The sequence below is a fragment of the Pituophis catenifer genome, unplaced genomic scaffold, assembly GCF_029215685.1.
Source record: "Pituophis catenifer annectens isolate HBS135680 unplaced genomic scaffold, rPitCat1.0.hap2 SCAF_2, whole genome shotgun sequence".
Lineage (NCBI taxonomy): Eukaryota > Metazoa > Chordata > Lepidosauria > Squamata > Colubridae > Pituophis > Pituophis catenifer.
The window spans coordinates 214,209,563-214,229,562 of record NW_027256882.1 but is presented as its reverse complement, the minus strand read 5'-3'; positions in this window follow the sequence as shown (position 1 = coordinate 214,229,562).

Below are 20,000 nucleotides of genomic sequence, written 5' to 3'. Positions count from 1 at the left end.
TAGGTATGTGCACATCTGCAGTGACTCCAAATATGTGCATGTGTGCTAATTTAGGTTTCCTATTGTACATCACCTCATACGGTGTCTTATTCACAATACTGGACCAGGTTCTATTTTGAGTGTAATTTGAATAATGTAGGGCTTCTGACCAGAATTGTTTGCCTAAACCAGCATCCTCTAATGTGCATCTAATCATGGTTTGTAGTGTGGAATTCTTTCTCTCTGCAATCCCGTTTTGAAACGCAGAAAATGGATTTGACGTGAAATGTAGCATTCCCCTATCCTTTAACCATTGGGAGAATTCTTTAGACATGAATTCACATCCCCTATCTGTCATAATTTGTTTTATTCTGATATTATGTTGTGTTTCTATGCGTTTGTAGAATTCCTTAAATTTCTGAAAGGTTTCATCCTTGTGCTTTAATGTGTAAACAAAACCATAGCGACTATAATCATCCACTATTGTTAGAAAGTAACGTTTTCTATAGGTAATTGATGGAGTTAATGGACCAACTAAATCCATATGTACTAAGTCAAAAATATTGTTAGTTGATCTGTTAGATTTTTTTGGTCTGGGACTGGTTTTTAGTTTGGTGGATTTACATACTGAGCATTCCAAATAATTTTCACAATTTTTTATTTTGACACCTTCTGCGTGTTCAGTCATTTTTTGAACTACAGGAAAGCTTGCATGTCCTAACTTCCTATGTAAGATGTGAGCACACTCATCATGAATTGGTTTACCTATTTTTGGTTTCTTCTCATTATGTGTATTTTTGTGATCATGAGATATTTTACATTCATCATTGTCACTGTTACTAACATTTTCATCATCTGCTTCAATACAATCTTCCATATTTGAATCAATGTTATGTAACCATCTTTCTTTCGTTATCAGATAGGGTAGACCTCCTTTTATCATCACAGTGCCTATATTTGTTTTGTCCTTCTCTAAAGTTGCTTTCCCCTTTGAGAAAACTATATTGATGTCAGAATCTCTGCTTAGTTTTATAGCACTTAGTATGTTATGAGGTATTTCTGGGATTAATAATACCCCCTCTATTTTACCTAAACCAGGCAAGGTCACATTTCCTCTGCCTAATACTTGAACCTTTTCTTGATTAGCTACCTTTATCACAAACTTATCTTCTGTAAATGAAGATAATATACTTTTGTTGTTAGTGGTGTGATTGGTTGCACCAGAATCAATAAGCCAATTATTGTTCTCATTTTGTTGTGTTTTGGTGTTTTCTTGTTTGTTTAGTCCATTTAGTGACCCAGATTTTCTCTCTTTTGAATTTTCTCTACCCCCTCTACTTTCTCTGTAATTTGGTGGGCTTCTATATTTGTGTCTATCTGTGGAAGACTGTCTATAATTGTATTTGCTCCTATATTCTGGCCTATGTCTCTCCCTTGAGACTTTGGGACAGTCTCTTCTACTGTGTTCCCTGGACCCACAATTGTGGCATCTAAAGGCTTCATTATATTTTTCTTGGAAAGCTACTTTCCTAAAAGATTTGTGTTCTGTTTGATTACTGGAACGATTTTTTCTTGAATTGTCTTCTGCTATCAATTTGTTAGATAGACTTTCTATGGTTAAATATCCTAAATTAATAGTATCTAAGTGTGACATAAAGCTATCCCATGATGGATCAAGTGAATTGATAATAACACTTTTCATTGTTTGATCTGAAATCACTTCCCCCCTCAATTGCAGCTCAGCTCTTATTTTGTTTAGAGATATCAAATGCTCACTTATAGAAACCCCTGGTTTCACTCTAGAAGAAAAGAAATCCTTAGACATTCTTGTAGTTGTAGCTACGCTATCGCTGTGAAATAGATTAAACATGCATTGAATTATTTCTGACACAGTTAGGTTTGATTTGATGCTATGATACATTGCAGGAGATACGCTAGATATTATTATGAAAAATGCTCTATGATGTAAACAATCTATTTTTAAAGTCCAAGGTCTTCTTGGAGGACTAGTTATAAAGAATAGTAAATTTTCTTTCATAAAGACAACCTGAAGCTGTTGATACCACTCTTGTAAATTAATGCCATCAATTCTAAGTTTTGGGAAGTCACTGGGTAAGTTCCCCACATTATTTTTTCCATTACTTACAACCTGAGGCAGTCCGTGGTCTCGCAAGTGCAGGAAATTACAGAACGGCATGGGGATGCTCGCAACGAGTCTGCGCGGTTCTCTGGCCAGTTCAAGTCTTTCGGGGCCGTCTACGTAGCTTTGCACATGCGCGTTGCTCATTTCTTCCTTGGCGTCGTCGTGGAAGGTTCTCTCCATTTCAGCTCTCTCGTTCCGCTCCTCTTCAGATGAGTCGGTCTCTGGTTCGGTTTTAGGGGTTCTGGTGGTGACGACAGCTCTTCTCTTTCTTTCGTGTGCGTTGGCACTTGATCCGGTCTGCGGTGTAGGACGGAATCGGCATGGCTCTCTGGGCTCAGGTGTCGTTGCCTTCGAAGTCAGGTTGGGATCGTGCAGGTCTCGAGTTGTCGGTTTGATCTCTTGCTTCTTCGTTGGTGCCTTGGAAATTTTCAATCTTGGCCCAAAAGCAGCAAAAAGCGTTTTCATTGCTGACTTTACTTGAGACTTTGTTAAATCGTCTTCACTTTCTGATTCTGGTTCTTCTGAAGAGTTTGAGTCTTCTTTTTCACTTTCGTCGTCTGATAGCGTTTTTCGCGCCAGAAATTTTGAACTGAGCGTTTTGATTGGCTCTGCTCCATTCTCTTTTGAAGTTCGTTGAAACCAAGATGGCTGCCATTCAAAATTTCGCGCGGGATCACATCTTTTCTTTTTTACAACGACTTTCTCAGTATTCATTTCACTCACAGTTTTTTGATCTTTGGGTTTTTCTTTAACGACGTTTTTCTCTCTCGCTGCTCCGTTGTTCTTCAGCATTTCTTGGAGGTTCGCGATGAGGCTTTCATCGTTCTTCTGGCTTTTTAGTATCTTCAATATCTCTGACCTGAGTTCGTTATTTTCTATTTCGATTTCTTCCTGGTCATTATTTTCATTTATCAGTTCTTCTTCTTCAGTGGTGTATTCTTCGGATTCTCTCGAAATCGCGTTAGTGGATTCGTTGATCATCTCTTGTTCAGTTTCTATTTCCTTGCTGTAGGCCCTGGTGTTGGGCCTATCTTTCTTAGACATTTTTAATTATTTATTGAGTCAATTAACCATCCTCTGCTACCAGCTTGTTGCAATATTTTCAGGATCAGACTCAATAAAGATAATAAGAATTAGAGATTTAAATATATTTCTCTTTAATAATAATAGGCATTCTATATTCGCTGAATATTCAAGATAGAAGCAAGGAAAATGGTGAGGGTGGCTCCTTATATATACAAGGGGTGGAGCCAGGAATGGGAGTGGTAAATTATGAATACATTAAAATCCAAAGAATAAGTTAACCCCTGATGTCCCATATATACATTATTTACACAATAGAGAATAAGGCATTTACATCTGACAGTCAAGGCCATGGTTTTCCCAGTTGCAATGTATGGCTGTGAAAGTTGGACCATAAGAAAGGCTGAGCGCCAAAGAATTGAGGCCTTTGAACTATGGTACTGGAGAAGACTCCTGCGAGTCCCTTGGACTGCAAGGCAATCAAACCGGTCAGTCCTAGAGGAGATCAACCCTGACTGCTCTTTAGAAGGCCAGATCCTGAAGATGAAACTCAAATACTTTGACCACCTAATGAGAAGGAAGGACTCACTGGAGAAGAACCTAATGCTGGGAAAGATTGAGGGCAAAAGAAGAAGAGGACGGCAGAGAATGCGGTGGCTGGATGGAGTCCAGGAAGCAGTCGGCGTGAGCTTAAATGGACTCCAGAGGATAGTAGAGGACAGGAAGACCTGAAGGAATGTTGTCCATGGGGTTGTGATGGGTGGGACATGACTTCGCAACTAACAACAACAACAATCACTGTACCACCACAGCTCATGATGGTGGTTTCAAACTTCTTTTCTTTTTTATGCTTCAATCTCATTGTTGCACTTGCCATCTTGACTTTTTTAACTTGTGGACAAGCCTGTGAATATGTGAAAAAAATCTTATGGCTTAAACAAAGAGTGAGCTCTCCATCCCGATTCTTATACTTGTACTGCTGAAATCACATCTATGCAAATATTTTCCAGTAGAGAGAGCTTCAGTACACTTAATTATAAGGTGATACTTTGCAACAAAATATTTCCATGGTTCTTACCGCAGCCTACCCTACTCGAAGATTATATTGAAGGACAAACACTCAAAGAAATACAGTTACACAAAAAACTTGAAGCTAGGCACAATTTCCTTAGAGTGGCTAATCATGCTTTCAAAAATTTACTGTACCTGATGACTTAATCACATGAATCATAGCAAAATGTTAAAGAAGAAGTTCAATTGCACCAAATTATATGGGAGGCTCCTTCAAAATGGATTAGTTCCCATTAAAAGGAGCAGCTTTTTTCCCCCCAAAGTATCTCCATTTTTCACGAAACATCAAGGACTGAAAGCCACTACAAGTTAAATCAGAAATGTAAGCAGAAAACCCATCTCTGATCCTGCCTAAAATTATTTCAAGGATCCTGCACTATTTTGCTATAGTTATTATATTATAAGTGCCTAGGAAGCTGCCATAAAGGGATTAGATCACTGAGCCTTCTCAACATTAATTGTCAACATTTCTCCAGGATTAGTAGTAAGAGTTTTACCAGTCTTCCCTGGACATGACAAAAGTTGGACCCGCTCTCTATACACGTAGTCCTTGACGTATGACCTCAATTGAGCCAAAATTTCTGTTGCTAAGCAAGACCATTGTTAAGTAAGATTTGTCCCATTTTAGGACCTTTCTTGACTTGGTTGTTAAATGAATCTGGCTTCCCCCCCATTGATTTTGCTTGTCAGAAGGTTGCAGAAGGTGATTGTGTGACCCAGGACACTGCAACTGGCAAGTACATGCCAGTTGCCAAGCGTCCAAATTTTGATCATGTGACCTTGGGGATGCTGTGTGAGAAATGGTCATAAATCACTTTTCTCAATACCATTGCAACTTCAAATGGTCACTAAACGAATGGTTGTAAGTTGGGGGGTACCTGTACCTTAAGGTCCCTGCACTATTTTGTTATGGACATGTTTCATTTTAGCCATTCTGCACATTCTCCACAAGAGATATTATGTCATAAGCACATACGAAGCTGCTGTAAAGAGATTTAGACCACTGATTCATCTCCATTTATATGATCTGGATGACTGAGAATCCCCATAGACATTTACTGTCAACATTTCTCCAGGATTAGAAGCAAGAGTTCTAACAGTCTTCCCTGGATGTGACAAGACTTGAACCTGGCACCAGCTCTCTACATCTATCTGTAATCCAATTCATTCTTTCTCTCTACCTAGCCCTCCCTCGGTTCTGCTGTCATATTCCAAAGATTGGTTAGAAACCATGAAAACGCTTTCTTCCTGATGATGCATTAAATTTGCCAAACAAAAGCTTTATAAAAGTCATGTTTACAGAGATTGCTAAACTCAAGAGCATTAGCATCTATTTATCTACCCTACAAGAATGAAATACGACTTCGACTTTAACGTAGCAAAGAAAGCTATTTCCGGATTATATTTATATATTTTTTTCAAGTTTAGGAAATTTCATGCTATATTTCATAGGGTTTTTTTTTTTACAAGCATGGACTTTGCCTTTCATCAGAACAGAGAGGAAAAAAAATATTTACCAAGTCAGAGGTGGATGGCTTATTAAAAGAAAAAAGGTTCAGAAAACAAAATTAGATTTCAAGAGGGCTAGTTTTAAATTTTATAGATCTAAATAGCCAGGCCCAGCTGACTTTTAAAATGGTGAGTGATGGTGAGTGATGTATTCATTCTATATATTTTTTGCTTCAAGCAAGTCGTTGGATTCACTCAGTCTTTATGATTCTGCTACCAAGTCCCTTCCAGATGTTAAAATCTTCTTTATATGAAAAATAGAGAAAAATCCCATTCCAAGAGGTTCAAATATGAAAGAGTTAGCCCTAAATGACAGCAATATTTTTGGCCTGGTGTGCATTAGACCAGGGATGTCAAACTCAAGGCCCGGGGGGAGGGGATCTGGCCCATGGGGTGGTTAGATCTGGCCTACAGGGCCACCTAGAAACAGCAAAGGACCAGCTCACAGTGCTTCTGCCAGCAAAAATGGAGCTCGGGAGGGCTGCATGTGGCCCTCCCGAGCTCCGTTTTCACAGGCAGAGGGTTGCAGGAGGCCAGCTTTCCTCCCTCCTCACTTCCAAGAAAGTACAAACTCTTGAGATCTTTATATTTCAAAAGGAACCATTTATTGAAAGGGATGAAAGCAAGTCAAAACTCAAAGCAGGCTTTGGCGTCCCTCAGGGCATGCAGTTCAGGATAAAGGAAATTAGGAACCCCCTCCCCACCTTCCGATGTGGATTCCGACCAATCCGTCGGTGTGAATGCGAATTGCACCAGCCTCTCTGAGAAACGGATATGAAGAGCTTCTCAGGGTCATCTTACAACCCACTCCTTCCCCCAACTTCTCTTTCATTTCCCGAGGTGTGAGAATTCTCCAGGCATTCCTGGTGCCAGGCAACAATTATAAATCAGGGTAAAGTTTATACAAAGAGGATCAGGCAAGAAATTACTTAGGACACATAGGAAAAGAACTAAATGTGACAACTCCAAATCCCCCCACCCCTTCTTCCACGAAAAATGGCAAATACACGGATCTGACAATCCCAGCCAAAAACAGAGTTTGGGAGCCTCTTTTTGCTGGCAGAGTACTTGGGCCTCCACAGGCGCCCCCAACATCAGTGACGTCAAGGTGGCCATGCCCATCCTGGCCACACCCACCCTGGCCCCCCAAGGTCAAACACAATAAAATAACAAATAAAGAAAATAATAAAATAATAAAGCCCCTCTAACACCTATCTAACTAACTGCCAGAGCAGTTTGAAATAGGTCCCCACAAGAAGACTGAGAGAAAACAACTGGGGATCTAGGAGGCAGAGGAGGCATGGCCTATGCAAATTTAAAGAAATATTACACTCAGTCCCTGACAAGCAGGCGAGGAAATCCCACACATGAATTGACTAAGCAGCGCAACGGAAAATAGGATCTAAGCTGGAAAGGTAGATCCATATATCTTTATTTATGCATAAACAAGGGGGACAAGTGAGAGACCGATGAGAAAGATTGGGAATCACTTTATATGCAATTCAAAGATATTGGATTTGGAATATGTTCTTTCATTTGTTAGTATCATTTAATCCTCTGTGATCTAGTAAGCTCGCTCAGGAGCCCTATATGTACAGGTAGTCCTTGGCTTATGACCACAATTGAGCCCAACATTTCTGTTGCTAAGTGAGACATTTGTTAAGTGAATTTTGCCCCAACCTGTAGTTGATAAGTTAGTAACATAAGTTGTTAAGTGAATCTGGCTTCCCCATTGACTGCTTGTCAGAAGGTCACAAAAGATGATCACCCCAGGGACACTGCAAAATATGAGTCAGTTGCCAAGAGTTTGAATTTTGAACATGTGACCATGGGGATGTTGCAATGGTCATAAGTTCATCAGTCACTTTTTTCAGTGCCATTGTAAACTTCAAATGGTCACTAAATGAACAGTTGTAAATCAAGGATTACCTGTACTATGTAACATTTCTTATTATCCCCTAATATTCTTAGCATGATCTTGTTAATGCCCAATTGCATATTCCGGACGTGTGTTTGCCACGTTATAATGAATTTTCAGGCTACTAAAACTTCAGGTCTTTGGGCAATTCTCGTCTCTGGCCAGTCTGAGTTGTTTCTTATCAGAATTTCACATTTGTGCTTGTTACTTCAAAGAAATGGAAACATTAATCAAAGACATTCCCAGTTACTGAAGATAGTTATTCAAAGAGGACCTTCACTCCTGCTCCTATCAGAAGAGCTAAAGCAGCATTTAAACCTAAATCTGCCAGTTTAGATAGTGGGCTGAAACCATCAAAGACCAGGAGAATCCAGCTATGAGGAACCAATCAGGAGCAGGAAAATTCTTCCTTCAAATGGATGGAACAGTTTCATTTTGTCTATCTTCTACACTTGTCTCTCATGGGAGAAATGAGCATCCCTTCTTGAGCAGAAAAGACGGATTGGAAATCTAGTTGAAGTAGAAGAATTAATGGAAGCTGCCATGTTTCTCAACCTTGGTGGGTTGAAGAGAGTTGGACTTCAACTCCCAGAATTCCCCAGCCAGCTGTGCTGGCTGGGGAATTCTGGGAGTTGAAGTCCAACCCTCTTCAACCCACCAAGGTTGAGAAACACTGAAGTTAGATGCAAAATTAAAATGTTGACATGAATGTTGAATGTTTTCTGGAAACAAAATTGTGGTGCTGTTGCTAATCTTTTGTTTTTTAGTTTATTTATTTATTTGTTCGTTTGTTTGTTATGCTGTGTTCGTAGTGTTTTGAGCTGATGAAACAGTCATCCGAGAAACTTTTTTTCAAATTATTCAATTCTCCTTTTTGGTTTTCCTTTTGCCATTTATCAAGCACTCCTGTTAATTTGGTAACCCCGATATACAGAATGAAAGCCATGACATTCTTTATTGAATCAGCTTACTCTTTTTTGAAAGGATTAACTTCAGCAAATCCTTCTTCCTCATTATGTTAAACGTTCATTGAAGCAAAGTATCCCCTTGAAGGTTTTCAGACTTATTCAGTATGCAACTATTTTAATGAAATTGAAGCTATTATACGCTAAACATATACATATGAACAAAGTCTTAAAGATTAGCAACTGACTTCACAAAAAATATAATAAAGATAAACTAATGCACATGTGAAATGTTATGAAACTTCTGCATTCTGCTTTTTCAACCCAGAAGCCACCATTTCAACTTTCTAAGAAATCCACTGACAAATATATATATGTGTGTGTGAATCAGGCCAAATATAGGGCCATTCATTTCAACTGTTGGTAGGAATCTGCATATCGTTAAGTATTGGTTTGTTTTACTATTTGCTATGACAATACAATTTTTCAAATTGGCTATTTTTTCTTTAAGAAACATTGGGAAAAAATCATGATAGATAGATATGTTTTATCCATTTTTCACCTAATCACATTTTTCAGATAAACAGGCAGACAGACAGAAAGATAAACAGGCAAGCAGGCAGACAAAAAGATAGACTTGAGATAACATAACTTTGGGTGGGTGCAAAGTATTTTCATGAAACGCTAAAAGAGGGATGAAATCAGTGGTGGATTGCCCCCGGTTCGGACCGGTTCACAAGAACCGGTAGTAAAACTGGCGGGAAGCTCCGCCCACCGACCCCAACATCATCAGAAAGCTACTGCGCATGCGCAGAAGTGCGCACACGCACGATCAAAGTAAGCGCAAGAGTGCGGCCATGTTGCGAACCAGTAGTAAAGGTAAGTAGAACCCACCTCTGGATGAAATCTATGACAGAATAACCATTTCAGCCATCTTGCATATTTTAATGGTAAGTGCAGCCTCTCCTGTTTGTTTTCATTTTTAGGATAAAGTTAACATAACCTGGAATTTGCTTTTTCTAGTGTTCATGGCACAATGAATGAGCCACTGTGGTATAGTGGTTAAGGTGCTGGCCCAGAAACCAGGAGTTTGTGAGTTCTAGTCCTGCTTTTAAGCATGAAAGCTGGCTGGGTGACTTGAGCCAGTCACTCTACTTTGAGCCAGCCCAGCCCTTACAGATTTGTTGTTGTAAATAAAATAGGAGGAGGAAATTGTGTTAGGTATGTTCATTGCCTTGATTTATAATAATTAATAAAGGTGAGATAAAATCCTTAAAAAAAAGAAATCCTTCTAGGAATGATAGATAAATTTGCTTTCAGAGTCAGAATTCTTTAAATCCTTGAATATGGCTACTGATATTAATTCAAATGTAGTGTATTGGTTCAAGTATTGGATTAAGAGTGGGACAAAACTGGTGACTTTAGACCAGGCATTTTTTCTTACCCCAGTTTGTTTCATATTTAGATTGGTTATCAATTCCCATATAAACCATCTTGAGCTCCTGAAGTAAAGGCACACTATTAAACTCTCTAAAAATACATTACAATAGATCAAAATAGGAAAAAATTGATCTAAAAAGGAAAGAGGGAAAGACTCATTTAACTTACACAACTTTTCAGTTGTGATACCTTAGACTTGTTAGAGATTCCAGATAAATACTCAATTTCTCTCAGAATTTTGGAAAAAGAAAAGTAAACTATTTCACTAAACAATTCCAAATCTGTTTTGATAATCCCTTTAGAAGGGCTCAGCAAAAATGCCACTGTGTTTGGTACAAACTATAATTATGGAAAAGCAAAATGACAAAACGTGTGTTGTGATATCATAATACCAATTGCACTCTTTTCTACTCACACCTGATGTGAGTATTTAAATCATGTGGTTTGCATCACAATGTCACATCTTACATTTTGTCACTTGCCTCTTTGCTTTCCCCATTGCAAATGACCTATGAATGATAGAAACAAATGTTCAGGCTTTTGAGTTTTACATAACACTTCATCAAAAAAATATTCCCCCCCAAAAAACAGACAAGGGAGAAAAAACAAAAATGAGACTAGATAGTCTAACTATAAGGTCTATTACTCAGATTCAATCCCAAGACACTGTTTGTAGATAAATACATTTGTCAGATGAAGGTTTCACCTAATAATTAAGGCCAAAATAAACCGTGGCTTCCTGCCAGCTTTGGAGACATCAAACCCATTAGATAGTGTTCTCTCTCTCTCTCTCTCTCTCTCTCTCTCTCTCTCTCTCTCTCTCTCTCTCACACACACACACACACACACACACACACACACACACACACACACACAAGTTGAGCAAAATATGCATAGACATTTCTAGAGTACTTTAAACAAATGAAAGAAATGTCTCAACAAGGTTGCCAATGAAAAACATACACATATATGCACCACAGTGGCAGATTCAGGATAACATATTTCAAACGTTAGCCACTATGAATGGTTAAAAAGAAAAAATTAAGCTTTTCAGATTTGTTTTTCACACATCAGAAATACCATTGTGGAAGTAACACTACAGATTAAATGTTAGAAAGCAAACATCTGCTAAAACTGGGTGATCACAATATGCCGTTTTCCCTCACAATATGCTTCTTCAGTTAAAAGAAGCAACTTTCCCTTGAATTATTCTCACATTTCAAAGCTGGAAGGAGGATAGTGAAATGAATTCTGCAAGTGTTTCCCACTCAGTCGCCATCTTGGTCCCTACAAGCTTTATGAGTGACCTTATCAATGTGGTGAGCTCTGAATCAGCAGGCCATCTGCATTTAAAAGACACAGGCCACTCTTTTGAAGACAACAAAGTCCATATTTTGGACAGAGAGGATTGCTGGTTTGAAAGAGTGGTTAAAGAGGCCATCTTTGTCAAAACTGAACAGGCCTGTCTTAACAGAAAGGGGGAGGGATATGACATCATCTATCTCCAATCTACAACACAGTCCTTTCAATAATTCAGAGAAGACTCCACACCAATTTGCACCACTCAGGTGTCCCTGATGATACAGATAAACCTACAGGTGACCTTACCAACCCGCTAAAAGAATGCAAATGTCCAGCTGTCTGCAAGGAGTATACATCCTTCCATTCCCCACCATCCAGTCAGAGCTGAAGAAGCTTCTTGGATGAGAAGCGAAACATCTTCAAAGAAAAACCAGAAAGTCCAGTTGCCTCTTGAAAAAAGCACCTTTGGGACTTAGTTCTGAATTATTAAGTACAGATAGTCCTTGACTTACAATTGAGCCCCAAATTTCCTTTGCTAAGGGAGACAGTGGTAAAGTGATATATATTTTTTGCCCCATTTTATAACTTTTCTTGCCACAGTTGTTAAATGAATCATTGCAGTTCTTAAATTAGTAACACGGCTGTTAAGTGAATCTGGTTTCTCCATTGACTTTACTTGTCAGAAGGTCACAAAAGGTGATCACATGACTCTGGGACAATGCAACTGTCATAAATGTGACCCAATTGCCAAGCATCCAAATTTTGATCATGTGACCATGGAGATGCTGCAATATTGTAAGTGTGAAAAACACTCATAGGTCACTTTTTTCAGTGCCGTTGTAAATGAACAATCATTAAATGAATTGTCGTAAACCAAGGACTACTTGTATTATCACTGTGGCGTATGAAGTACCAGAGAGTATCAGTTTATTTATTTATTTTTATTTTTATTATTCATATTTCTATGCCGCCCACTCTCTGAGGACTCTGGGTGGCTTACACCAAAGACAGTATACTAAATAGCATATTGCCCCCAACTGCAATTGCCTCCAATTGTTCCCACTGTAACTGCGCTACGATTTAGGAGAATAATTTTTAAGGTGGAGTACCGTATTTTTCAGTACTCCAAAGTCAAACAAAGTCAAATCCATAGCACTTTTTATCCAATTTGAACCTTTTTTTCAGTTGCTGACAAATATGTTTGTTTTGATAGCTATGGGAGAAGTGGATGAATTACCATATTTTTCGGAGTATAAGACGCACCTTTTTCCCCCCTAAAAGGGGATGAAAATTTAGGTGCGTCTTATACACCGAATGTAGCCCCGCCCACCCACTGGCCCCCACCCTTTGGCCTCTGCCTTGCAGCAGTTACCTCCTTGCAAGCAAACAGCAAGAAAAAACAGCTCCTTTCAGCTTCAGCACAGCCTAATTAGCACAAGTTGATTGGATCGGCCTCCCGACTCTCAGCTGATTTGCTCTCAGCTGTTTTGCGCAGGGCTCTGTGCTTGCTGCAAGGAGGTAAATTGCTGGAGCAGATTTTTTTTTTTCCTTGTGCTAATCAAGCTATGCTGAAAATGAAACTGAAAGTAAAGCAGGCTGTTTGCTGTTTGCTGCAACGAGGCAAAATTTCTCAGAGACAGAGGCAGAGGGAGATTTCTTTTTCTTTTTTTCCTCACCAAAAAAGGTAGGTACGTCTTATACTCCAGTGCGTCTTATACTCAGAAAAATACAGTAATTTTCAAAGAGATGGCATGATTTTTTTTTTAAGTTCTCTTGTGTAAACTTTCTTTTCTAAAACAGTAATATCCTGGAAGCAGTTCGCTACTATTGACCCAATCTTCTTGCATGTCTTCCTAAATGTAGATTTTTTTCCCCTTCTGAGCATTTCCCTCAAGGTGTCATTACTGTATCATCAGATTAGGTCTTGTTTAAATGTGTTTCTTTTGCCTTGCTACAGGAATCCCCAGAAAATTTACAGTTCTCTATGAAATCCAGTTGTCAGATTGATTAAACCGAGTTCTGCCATTTTGCATATCAGAATCATCCCGTCAATGTGGGGTTTATGGGCATTAAAAATCTATATTCATTACACCTTTCAATTTTTGTAGCTCCTGACCTGGGAATTGCCTGCGTTTAATAGTTTAATGCATCTTGCAGCCACTGATGTAGAAAAATTAATGTAAATGAAAATAAATTGGGTATTATGCCCAGTAGGAAAAGCCCCCTAAATGATATCCCTCATCTAATTTATTCCTCCAGCCAAAAAACAGCATTCTAATGCAATGCAATTTATTCTGGCTACTGTGCAAAATATATCTTCCATTAACTACTTGCTAAAGAAATAACCAATAGCATCAGCTCCATAAGAGGGGAGATCGATGTCTTCTTGATAGAGTTTTAAAATTCTTAGTTAGAACATATAGAAAATACCAATCTTAAGGGTTGGATCATCTGTACCAAAAGCTACCAAATCCCATGGTTTTAAGCAGCAGATATCTATAGGAAACAGCTTTTGGTATGAAGTCCATACCCTCCACCAACAATCAACGCTCTCCAACTTCAATGTTAACATTAACATCAGCTGCCTGCAATTACTGCGAGTTCAATTCTCACCAGGCTCAAGGTTGACTCAGCCTTCCATCCTTTCTAAGGTAGGTAAAATGAGGACCTGGATTGTGGGGGCAATAAGCTGGCTTTGTATAAATATACAAAAGTATGAAGGCTATTGCTTAACACATTGTAAGCCGCCCTGAGTCTCCGGAGAAGGGCGGCATATAAATCAAATCCAAAAAAAAAAAAAAAAATGTTTCTACATATCAATTTGTAGTATTCCAGGCCAACCTGGCTTCTAGATGGGAGTTCATTTTTGCTACATATTCTCATATGGTTAATAGCCAAGATTTCTACTACAGGCGGTCCTCAAGTTATGACCACAACGGAGCCCCAAATTTATGTTGCTAAGTGAAACACTTAAGTGAGTTTTGCCCCATTTCACAACTTTTCTTGCCACAGTTGTTAAGTGAATCCTTGCATTTGTTAAGTTAGTAACATGGATGTTAAGTGAATCTCGATTCCCCATTGACTTTGCTTGTCAGAAGGTCGCAAAAAGGGATCACGTGACCTGGGGACGCTACAGCCATCATAAATGTGAACCAGTTGCCAAGCATTTTGATCATGTGAGCATAGGGGGTGCTATGCTCACATAAGTGAGTCATAAGTGTGAAAACCGGTCACAAGTGCCATTGTAACTTCCAACGGTCGCTAAATGAGCTGTTGTAAGTCAAAGACTACCTGTATTGTTTTAGGAAATTTAATACAGTGGTATAGATAGAAAATGGTATTGGAGAAGGCTCCTGTGTATTCCTTGGATAACAAAGCTCACCAACAAGCAATTACAGGAGCACATAAAACACTAGTCATGTCACTGGAAGGCAACATCACAGAATTGTGTCTCTCTTATTTTGGCCATGTTGTGTGGAGAAATTCACCAGATAAAGCAATTATGCTGGGCAGAGTTAGTGATAAAAGGAAACCAGCCCATCAAAGAACACAGTGGCTGGACACCATCAAAGCTGACAGCAGTCAAAGCATAGAAAAAACTCAAAGAAATAGTGCAAGATCGGAAGATGTGGAGAGACCTGGCCCATAGAATCAGACAGAGTTGGATATGACTGAACGGATAACGTCATCATCATCATCCTCAATAGAAAGGTAGATATGAATTTCTTGAAGTGTTGATCTAGGCTCAGGAAAACCTAAGTTTAAACCTACTATCACCATGAAGCTGTTACTTCATAGACCAGTCTCCATCGCTCAACATAATATACATCCACATGGTTGTTGTGAAGACAAAATCGAGAAAGAAGAAGCTTGTATCCCATCTTGAGCTCTCTTATGAATGGACCTATTAAAATGCGATAAATCAACAACCAGAAAATGGTTATCCAAACCGTGCTGCGCCTAAAAGGAACCATATATTGGGAAGAAAAACCAGCTAACCTGTCCCATTCCATGAAATAATTATGGATTATAATTTCATAATATCACCTAGCATGGCTAATCCAAGGTAATATAAGATTTAACGAAAAATGTCTGAAGGTACAAAGGTGGAAAGAAGGCTAAGAAACGCTAGTTAAAATTGTTTATCTTCAAAATAAGAAGGAAAATGACATAAAAACAACCAGATAGCATTTAAAAATTCACTACAGCAAACATTCTAAAATGTAAATATTTCTTCATTAACAATATGGTAACAATATGGTAATAACAATATGGCATTTCAGTGTACTCTGACCATCCTCTCCTTATCGGCTTTCATTTACTCTCAATTCAATTCCTTTAATTAGCTCTCTTTTTACAGCAGAATTGAAATGCTAGTAAATCTCCACAGCTTCTGGGTTTTTTGTTTTTTTTTTAATTCCCTCACAGCGCTTTGAAGTCCATTTTCCTGCCATTATTCAATGGCATTATGCAATTCTTTCCACCATTATTCTCTTCAAAATTAATACTTATTCATAGTGTGTTCGGCGACACATTTATTCATTAATTATTCACTCTCCACTGTGCAGTGACGGCTAGAATACCTTTTTATTTAGCTTCCGTCTCAGACAGGGAAGATCTATGTATAAGAACCTTCAGTGGAGCTTATCATTGTAGATTTCCATCAAACCAGACAATTGTGTGAGGGTTTAATATAGAGCCAAAATTGGAGGCATATACACTGCCCCCCAAGTTGTTATTGTTGTTATCATCCTTTTCATATATAATTCAAGGCAGCAAATTCTTCTAAGATTTCTGCCTTCTCTTTTCCTCACAACAACCCTGTGAGGTGGGTTGGGCTGAGAGAGAGTGACTGGTCATCCAGCCAGCTTTCATATCTAAAGCAGGACTAGAACTCATGGTCTCCTGCTTTCTAGGCCAGCAGCTTCACCATTACATCAAACTGGCCACACATCCAAGTTCCACATCTTAGATATAGTACAGGTAGTCCTTGACTTACGACCACAATTGATCCAGTGGTGGGTTGGCCCCAGGTTCAGACAGGTTCACAAGAACCAGTAGTAAAACCGGTGGGAGGCCCCATCCACCGCCCCGGATGTCGTCATCGGCAATCTGCACATGCGTAAAAGCGAGTGCGCGGGCACGATCCCGTTGCGAACTGGTAGTAAATGTAAGTAGAATCCACCCCTGAACTGAGCCCAAGATTTGCTAAGCAAGACAGTTATTATGTGAATTTTGTCCCATTTTACAATCTTTCTTGACACAATTGTTAAGTGAATCACTGCAGTTGTTAAAGTTGGTAACATGGGTTGTTAAGTAGATCTGGCTTCCCCATTGGCATTGCTTGCCAGAAGGGCTCAAAAGGTGATCACATAACCCCAAAACATATGAGCCGGTTGCCAAGCATCTGATTTTTAATCACATGACCACGGGATGCTGCAACAGTCATTAAGTGTGAAAAATGGTCATAAGTCACTTTTTTCACTGCTGTTGTAAGCAGTGGTGAGTTTCAAATTTTTTTACTACCGGTTCTGTGGGTGTGGACTGGTGGGCAGGGCGGGGCTTGGTGGGTGGGACAGGGCAGGGCTTGGTGGGCAGGGCTTGGTAGGCAGGGCAGGGGAAGAATACTGTAAAATCTCCATTCCCTTCCCAATCCTGATTTCCTCCCAATCAGCTGGGACTTGGGAGGCAGAGAATAGATGGGGGCTGGGCCAGTCAGAATTTTTACTACCAGTTCTCCCAACTACTCAAAATTTCCGCTACCGGTTCTCCAGAACTGGTCAGAACCTGCTGAAATCCACCTCTGATTGTAAGTCGAGGACCACCTGCCCAACAAACTGGCCCTACATCTAAGTTCTACATCTTAGTCATAATACACCTGAATTCTACAACAGCCTCAGGATTCACTTCTCCTGACCTCCGAGTTGGGATGGGGCATCTAAGAAGGAGTTGTCCATGCCTTAACAAATGTAAATTCAGCTCACCCAGTAAGCTAAGGGCACATTACCACTGCCAAATTGCCTTGATATGAATACAAGTAATCCTCACTTACCAACTTCAACTGGCATTGGCAACTCCATTGCTAAGCAACAGTCATAAAGTGCAGTGTCCTATGACTGTGCTGGACTTACCATGCCAGTTCCACTGCAATTGTTAAGCAAATCGCCATTGGTTGTTAACCGAAATATCACATGACTACAGCTTACAATTTGCTACCGTCGTCCCCATTGGCTTTCTTTGTTGGAAACCAGCTGTGAAAGTTGTAAATGGCAATTATGTGACTGCAAGAACACTGTGACTGTCGTAAATGTCGGCCAGCGCCCAAATCGTGATCTTAACGACTTGGAGATGCCATAATGGGTGCACGTTTGAAGAATTTGTCTGAAATGTTTCTTGTCTGAGTAGGGGGTTGGACTAGAAGACCTCCAAGGTCCCTTCCAACTCTGTTATTCTAAATGCTTGTAAGCCTACTTTTTCAGTGACATCATAACTTTGAATGATCACTGAATGAGGCAGCCAATAAGTGAACCTGGAAGGGGACTTTAAAAAAACTAAAAGATCCCTGGTGCACCATTTTATCATCTTAGTCATTTGCGGGGGCTAACTCAAGAAAACAAAAGCAGTAATGAAAAAAGGCAAATTTCAACCAGGTTTCAAACTGCTTACCTTCTGTATGGTAAAGCAAGTATTTTAACTACAGATAGTCCTTGACTTACAACAGTTCATTTAGTGACCAATCCAAGTTACAATGGCACTGAAAAAAATAACTTATGACCATTTTTCACACTTATGACTGTTGCAGCATCCCCATGGTTACGTGATTCATGATACATTCAGATGCCTAACAACTGATTCATATTTATGACGGTCGCAGCATCCTGAGGTCATGTGACCATCTTTTGGCAAGCAAAATCAATGGGGAAGCCAAATTCACTTAACAACTGTGTCATTAATTTAACAACTGCAGTGATTCACTTAACAAATGTGATAAAATGGGACATAGCTCACTTAACAAATTTCTCACTTAGTAACATAAATTCTGAACTCAATTGTGGTCGTACGTTGATGACTACCTGTACTAGGCCCCTGAGAAATACCTGTATCAGTAGCTCAAGCAGGTATTCCTGAAAAAAAGCTGGGAAGATGCAAGGATGTGATTTTCACTTTAAAACAGGTTGTTCTGCCTACATACTTATCGACCCTTTTCATTTGAATGTAAAAATTAAATTTAACTAGGTATACATTTATCTTTATGTATGTGTGTATGTGAGTAGATATGCCCAGTGAGACCTGCCCATAAAAAGTGCTTGCTAGTTGCTCTCCTGCAATAAAAAAAATTGAGGACAGCAGCAAGGAGAATTTTAGTGAAGAGCCATAAAGTCGTTCAGCCCATCTGGACTAAAATCCCTTCAAGTTGTTGCCCGAGCATCTCAGTCCAGGCGGGTTTTTCTTAAGCCAGTTTGAAGCCAGCAACAACACAGGTCGGGAGCAGCTAAAAGACGTAGTGCAGATCTTTTCTAAGCCTCTACTTTACTGAGGATCAGCCTTGTGTGCACAGAGCTAAGCATATGTTCAAGTGAACGCTGGTACAATTCCCTTTTAGGCCTCTGCTCTCGAGGCAAGAAAGATGGTGATAAAAACAGATAGGAGGTACAGCCATGAAGTGCACCTTCTTTGCCTGCTTTGCTTTCAACCTTACACCATTTGGCGCACATAGAAGCAGGGGTGGGATTCTACCAGTTCAGACCGGTTCAAGTAAATTGGTAGTTCCAACGATCAGCTGGGAGCGAACTGGTTTGCTCCGACGATCAGCTGGGCCTGCTCACCCGCCCCTACGCTTTACTTACCTTTATCTTCACAGCTGATTAATGCGACAGAGCGCATTGCCGTGTCTCAGCTGATTTAATTCCCTAACGCTAACGCAGTAGGTGATTTTTCTCTGAACTGCCCACGCACGCACACGCAGCGAAGCATGCGATCACCGAACAGGTTGTTAAACCGGAAGGATCCCACCACTGTGTAGAAGATTTAATCTGCCAAACTAGTTAGGTGTAGGGACTAAGGTGCTGGCCTACAAACCAGGAGACTGTGAATTTTAGTTCTGCTTAGGCATGAAAGCTGTCTGGGTGACTCTGGGCCAGTCAAGCTCTCTCAGCCCAATTAATTCACAAGGTTGTTGTTGTGGGGAAAATAGAAGAGGGACTAGGATGTACACTGCCTTGGGTTGTAAAAACTAAAGGTGGCATAGAAATAGAATAAATAAATATGGACATTTCAAGCAACCATAAGGTTGAAAGCAGAAGTCTGCCTATCTCTTCATGAAGAGATCCTTTTCTAGTTCTTGCACTGCGAAGTACAGAGAGTCTGTGGGAACTTCTGTTGAGAAAAGTCTCTGGGCTGGCATCCTTGCATTTTAAGGCAGTGTTTTTCAAACTTGGCAGCTTTAAAATGGGTCAACTTCAACTCCCAGAATTCCCCAGCCAGCATGCTGGCTGGGGAATTCTAGGAGTTGAAGTCTATTCATCTTAAAATTGCCAAATTTAAAAAACACTGACTTAAAATAATTTCTTAGGATTTTTTTTTTTTAGTCATTAGTACCATTAATTTTGATGTATGGAGAGTATCTTTGTATCTTTTTAATATCTCTATTTGAGCACAGGGCAGCACCGAAGCCATCTTTGGCCAAAATGAAAAAGCCAAAATGGAGACC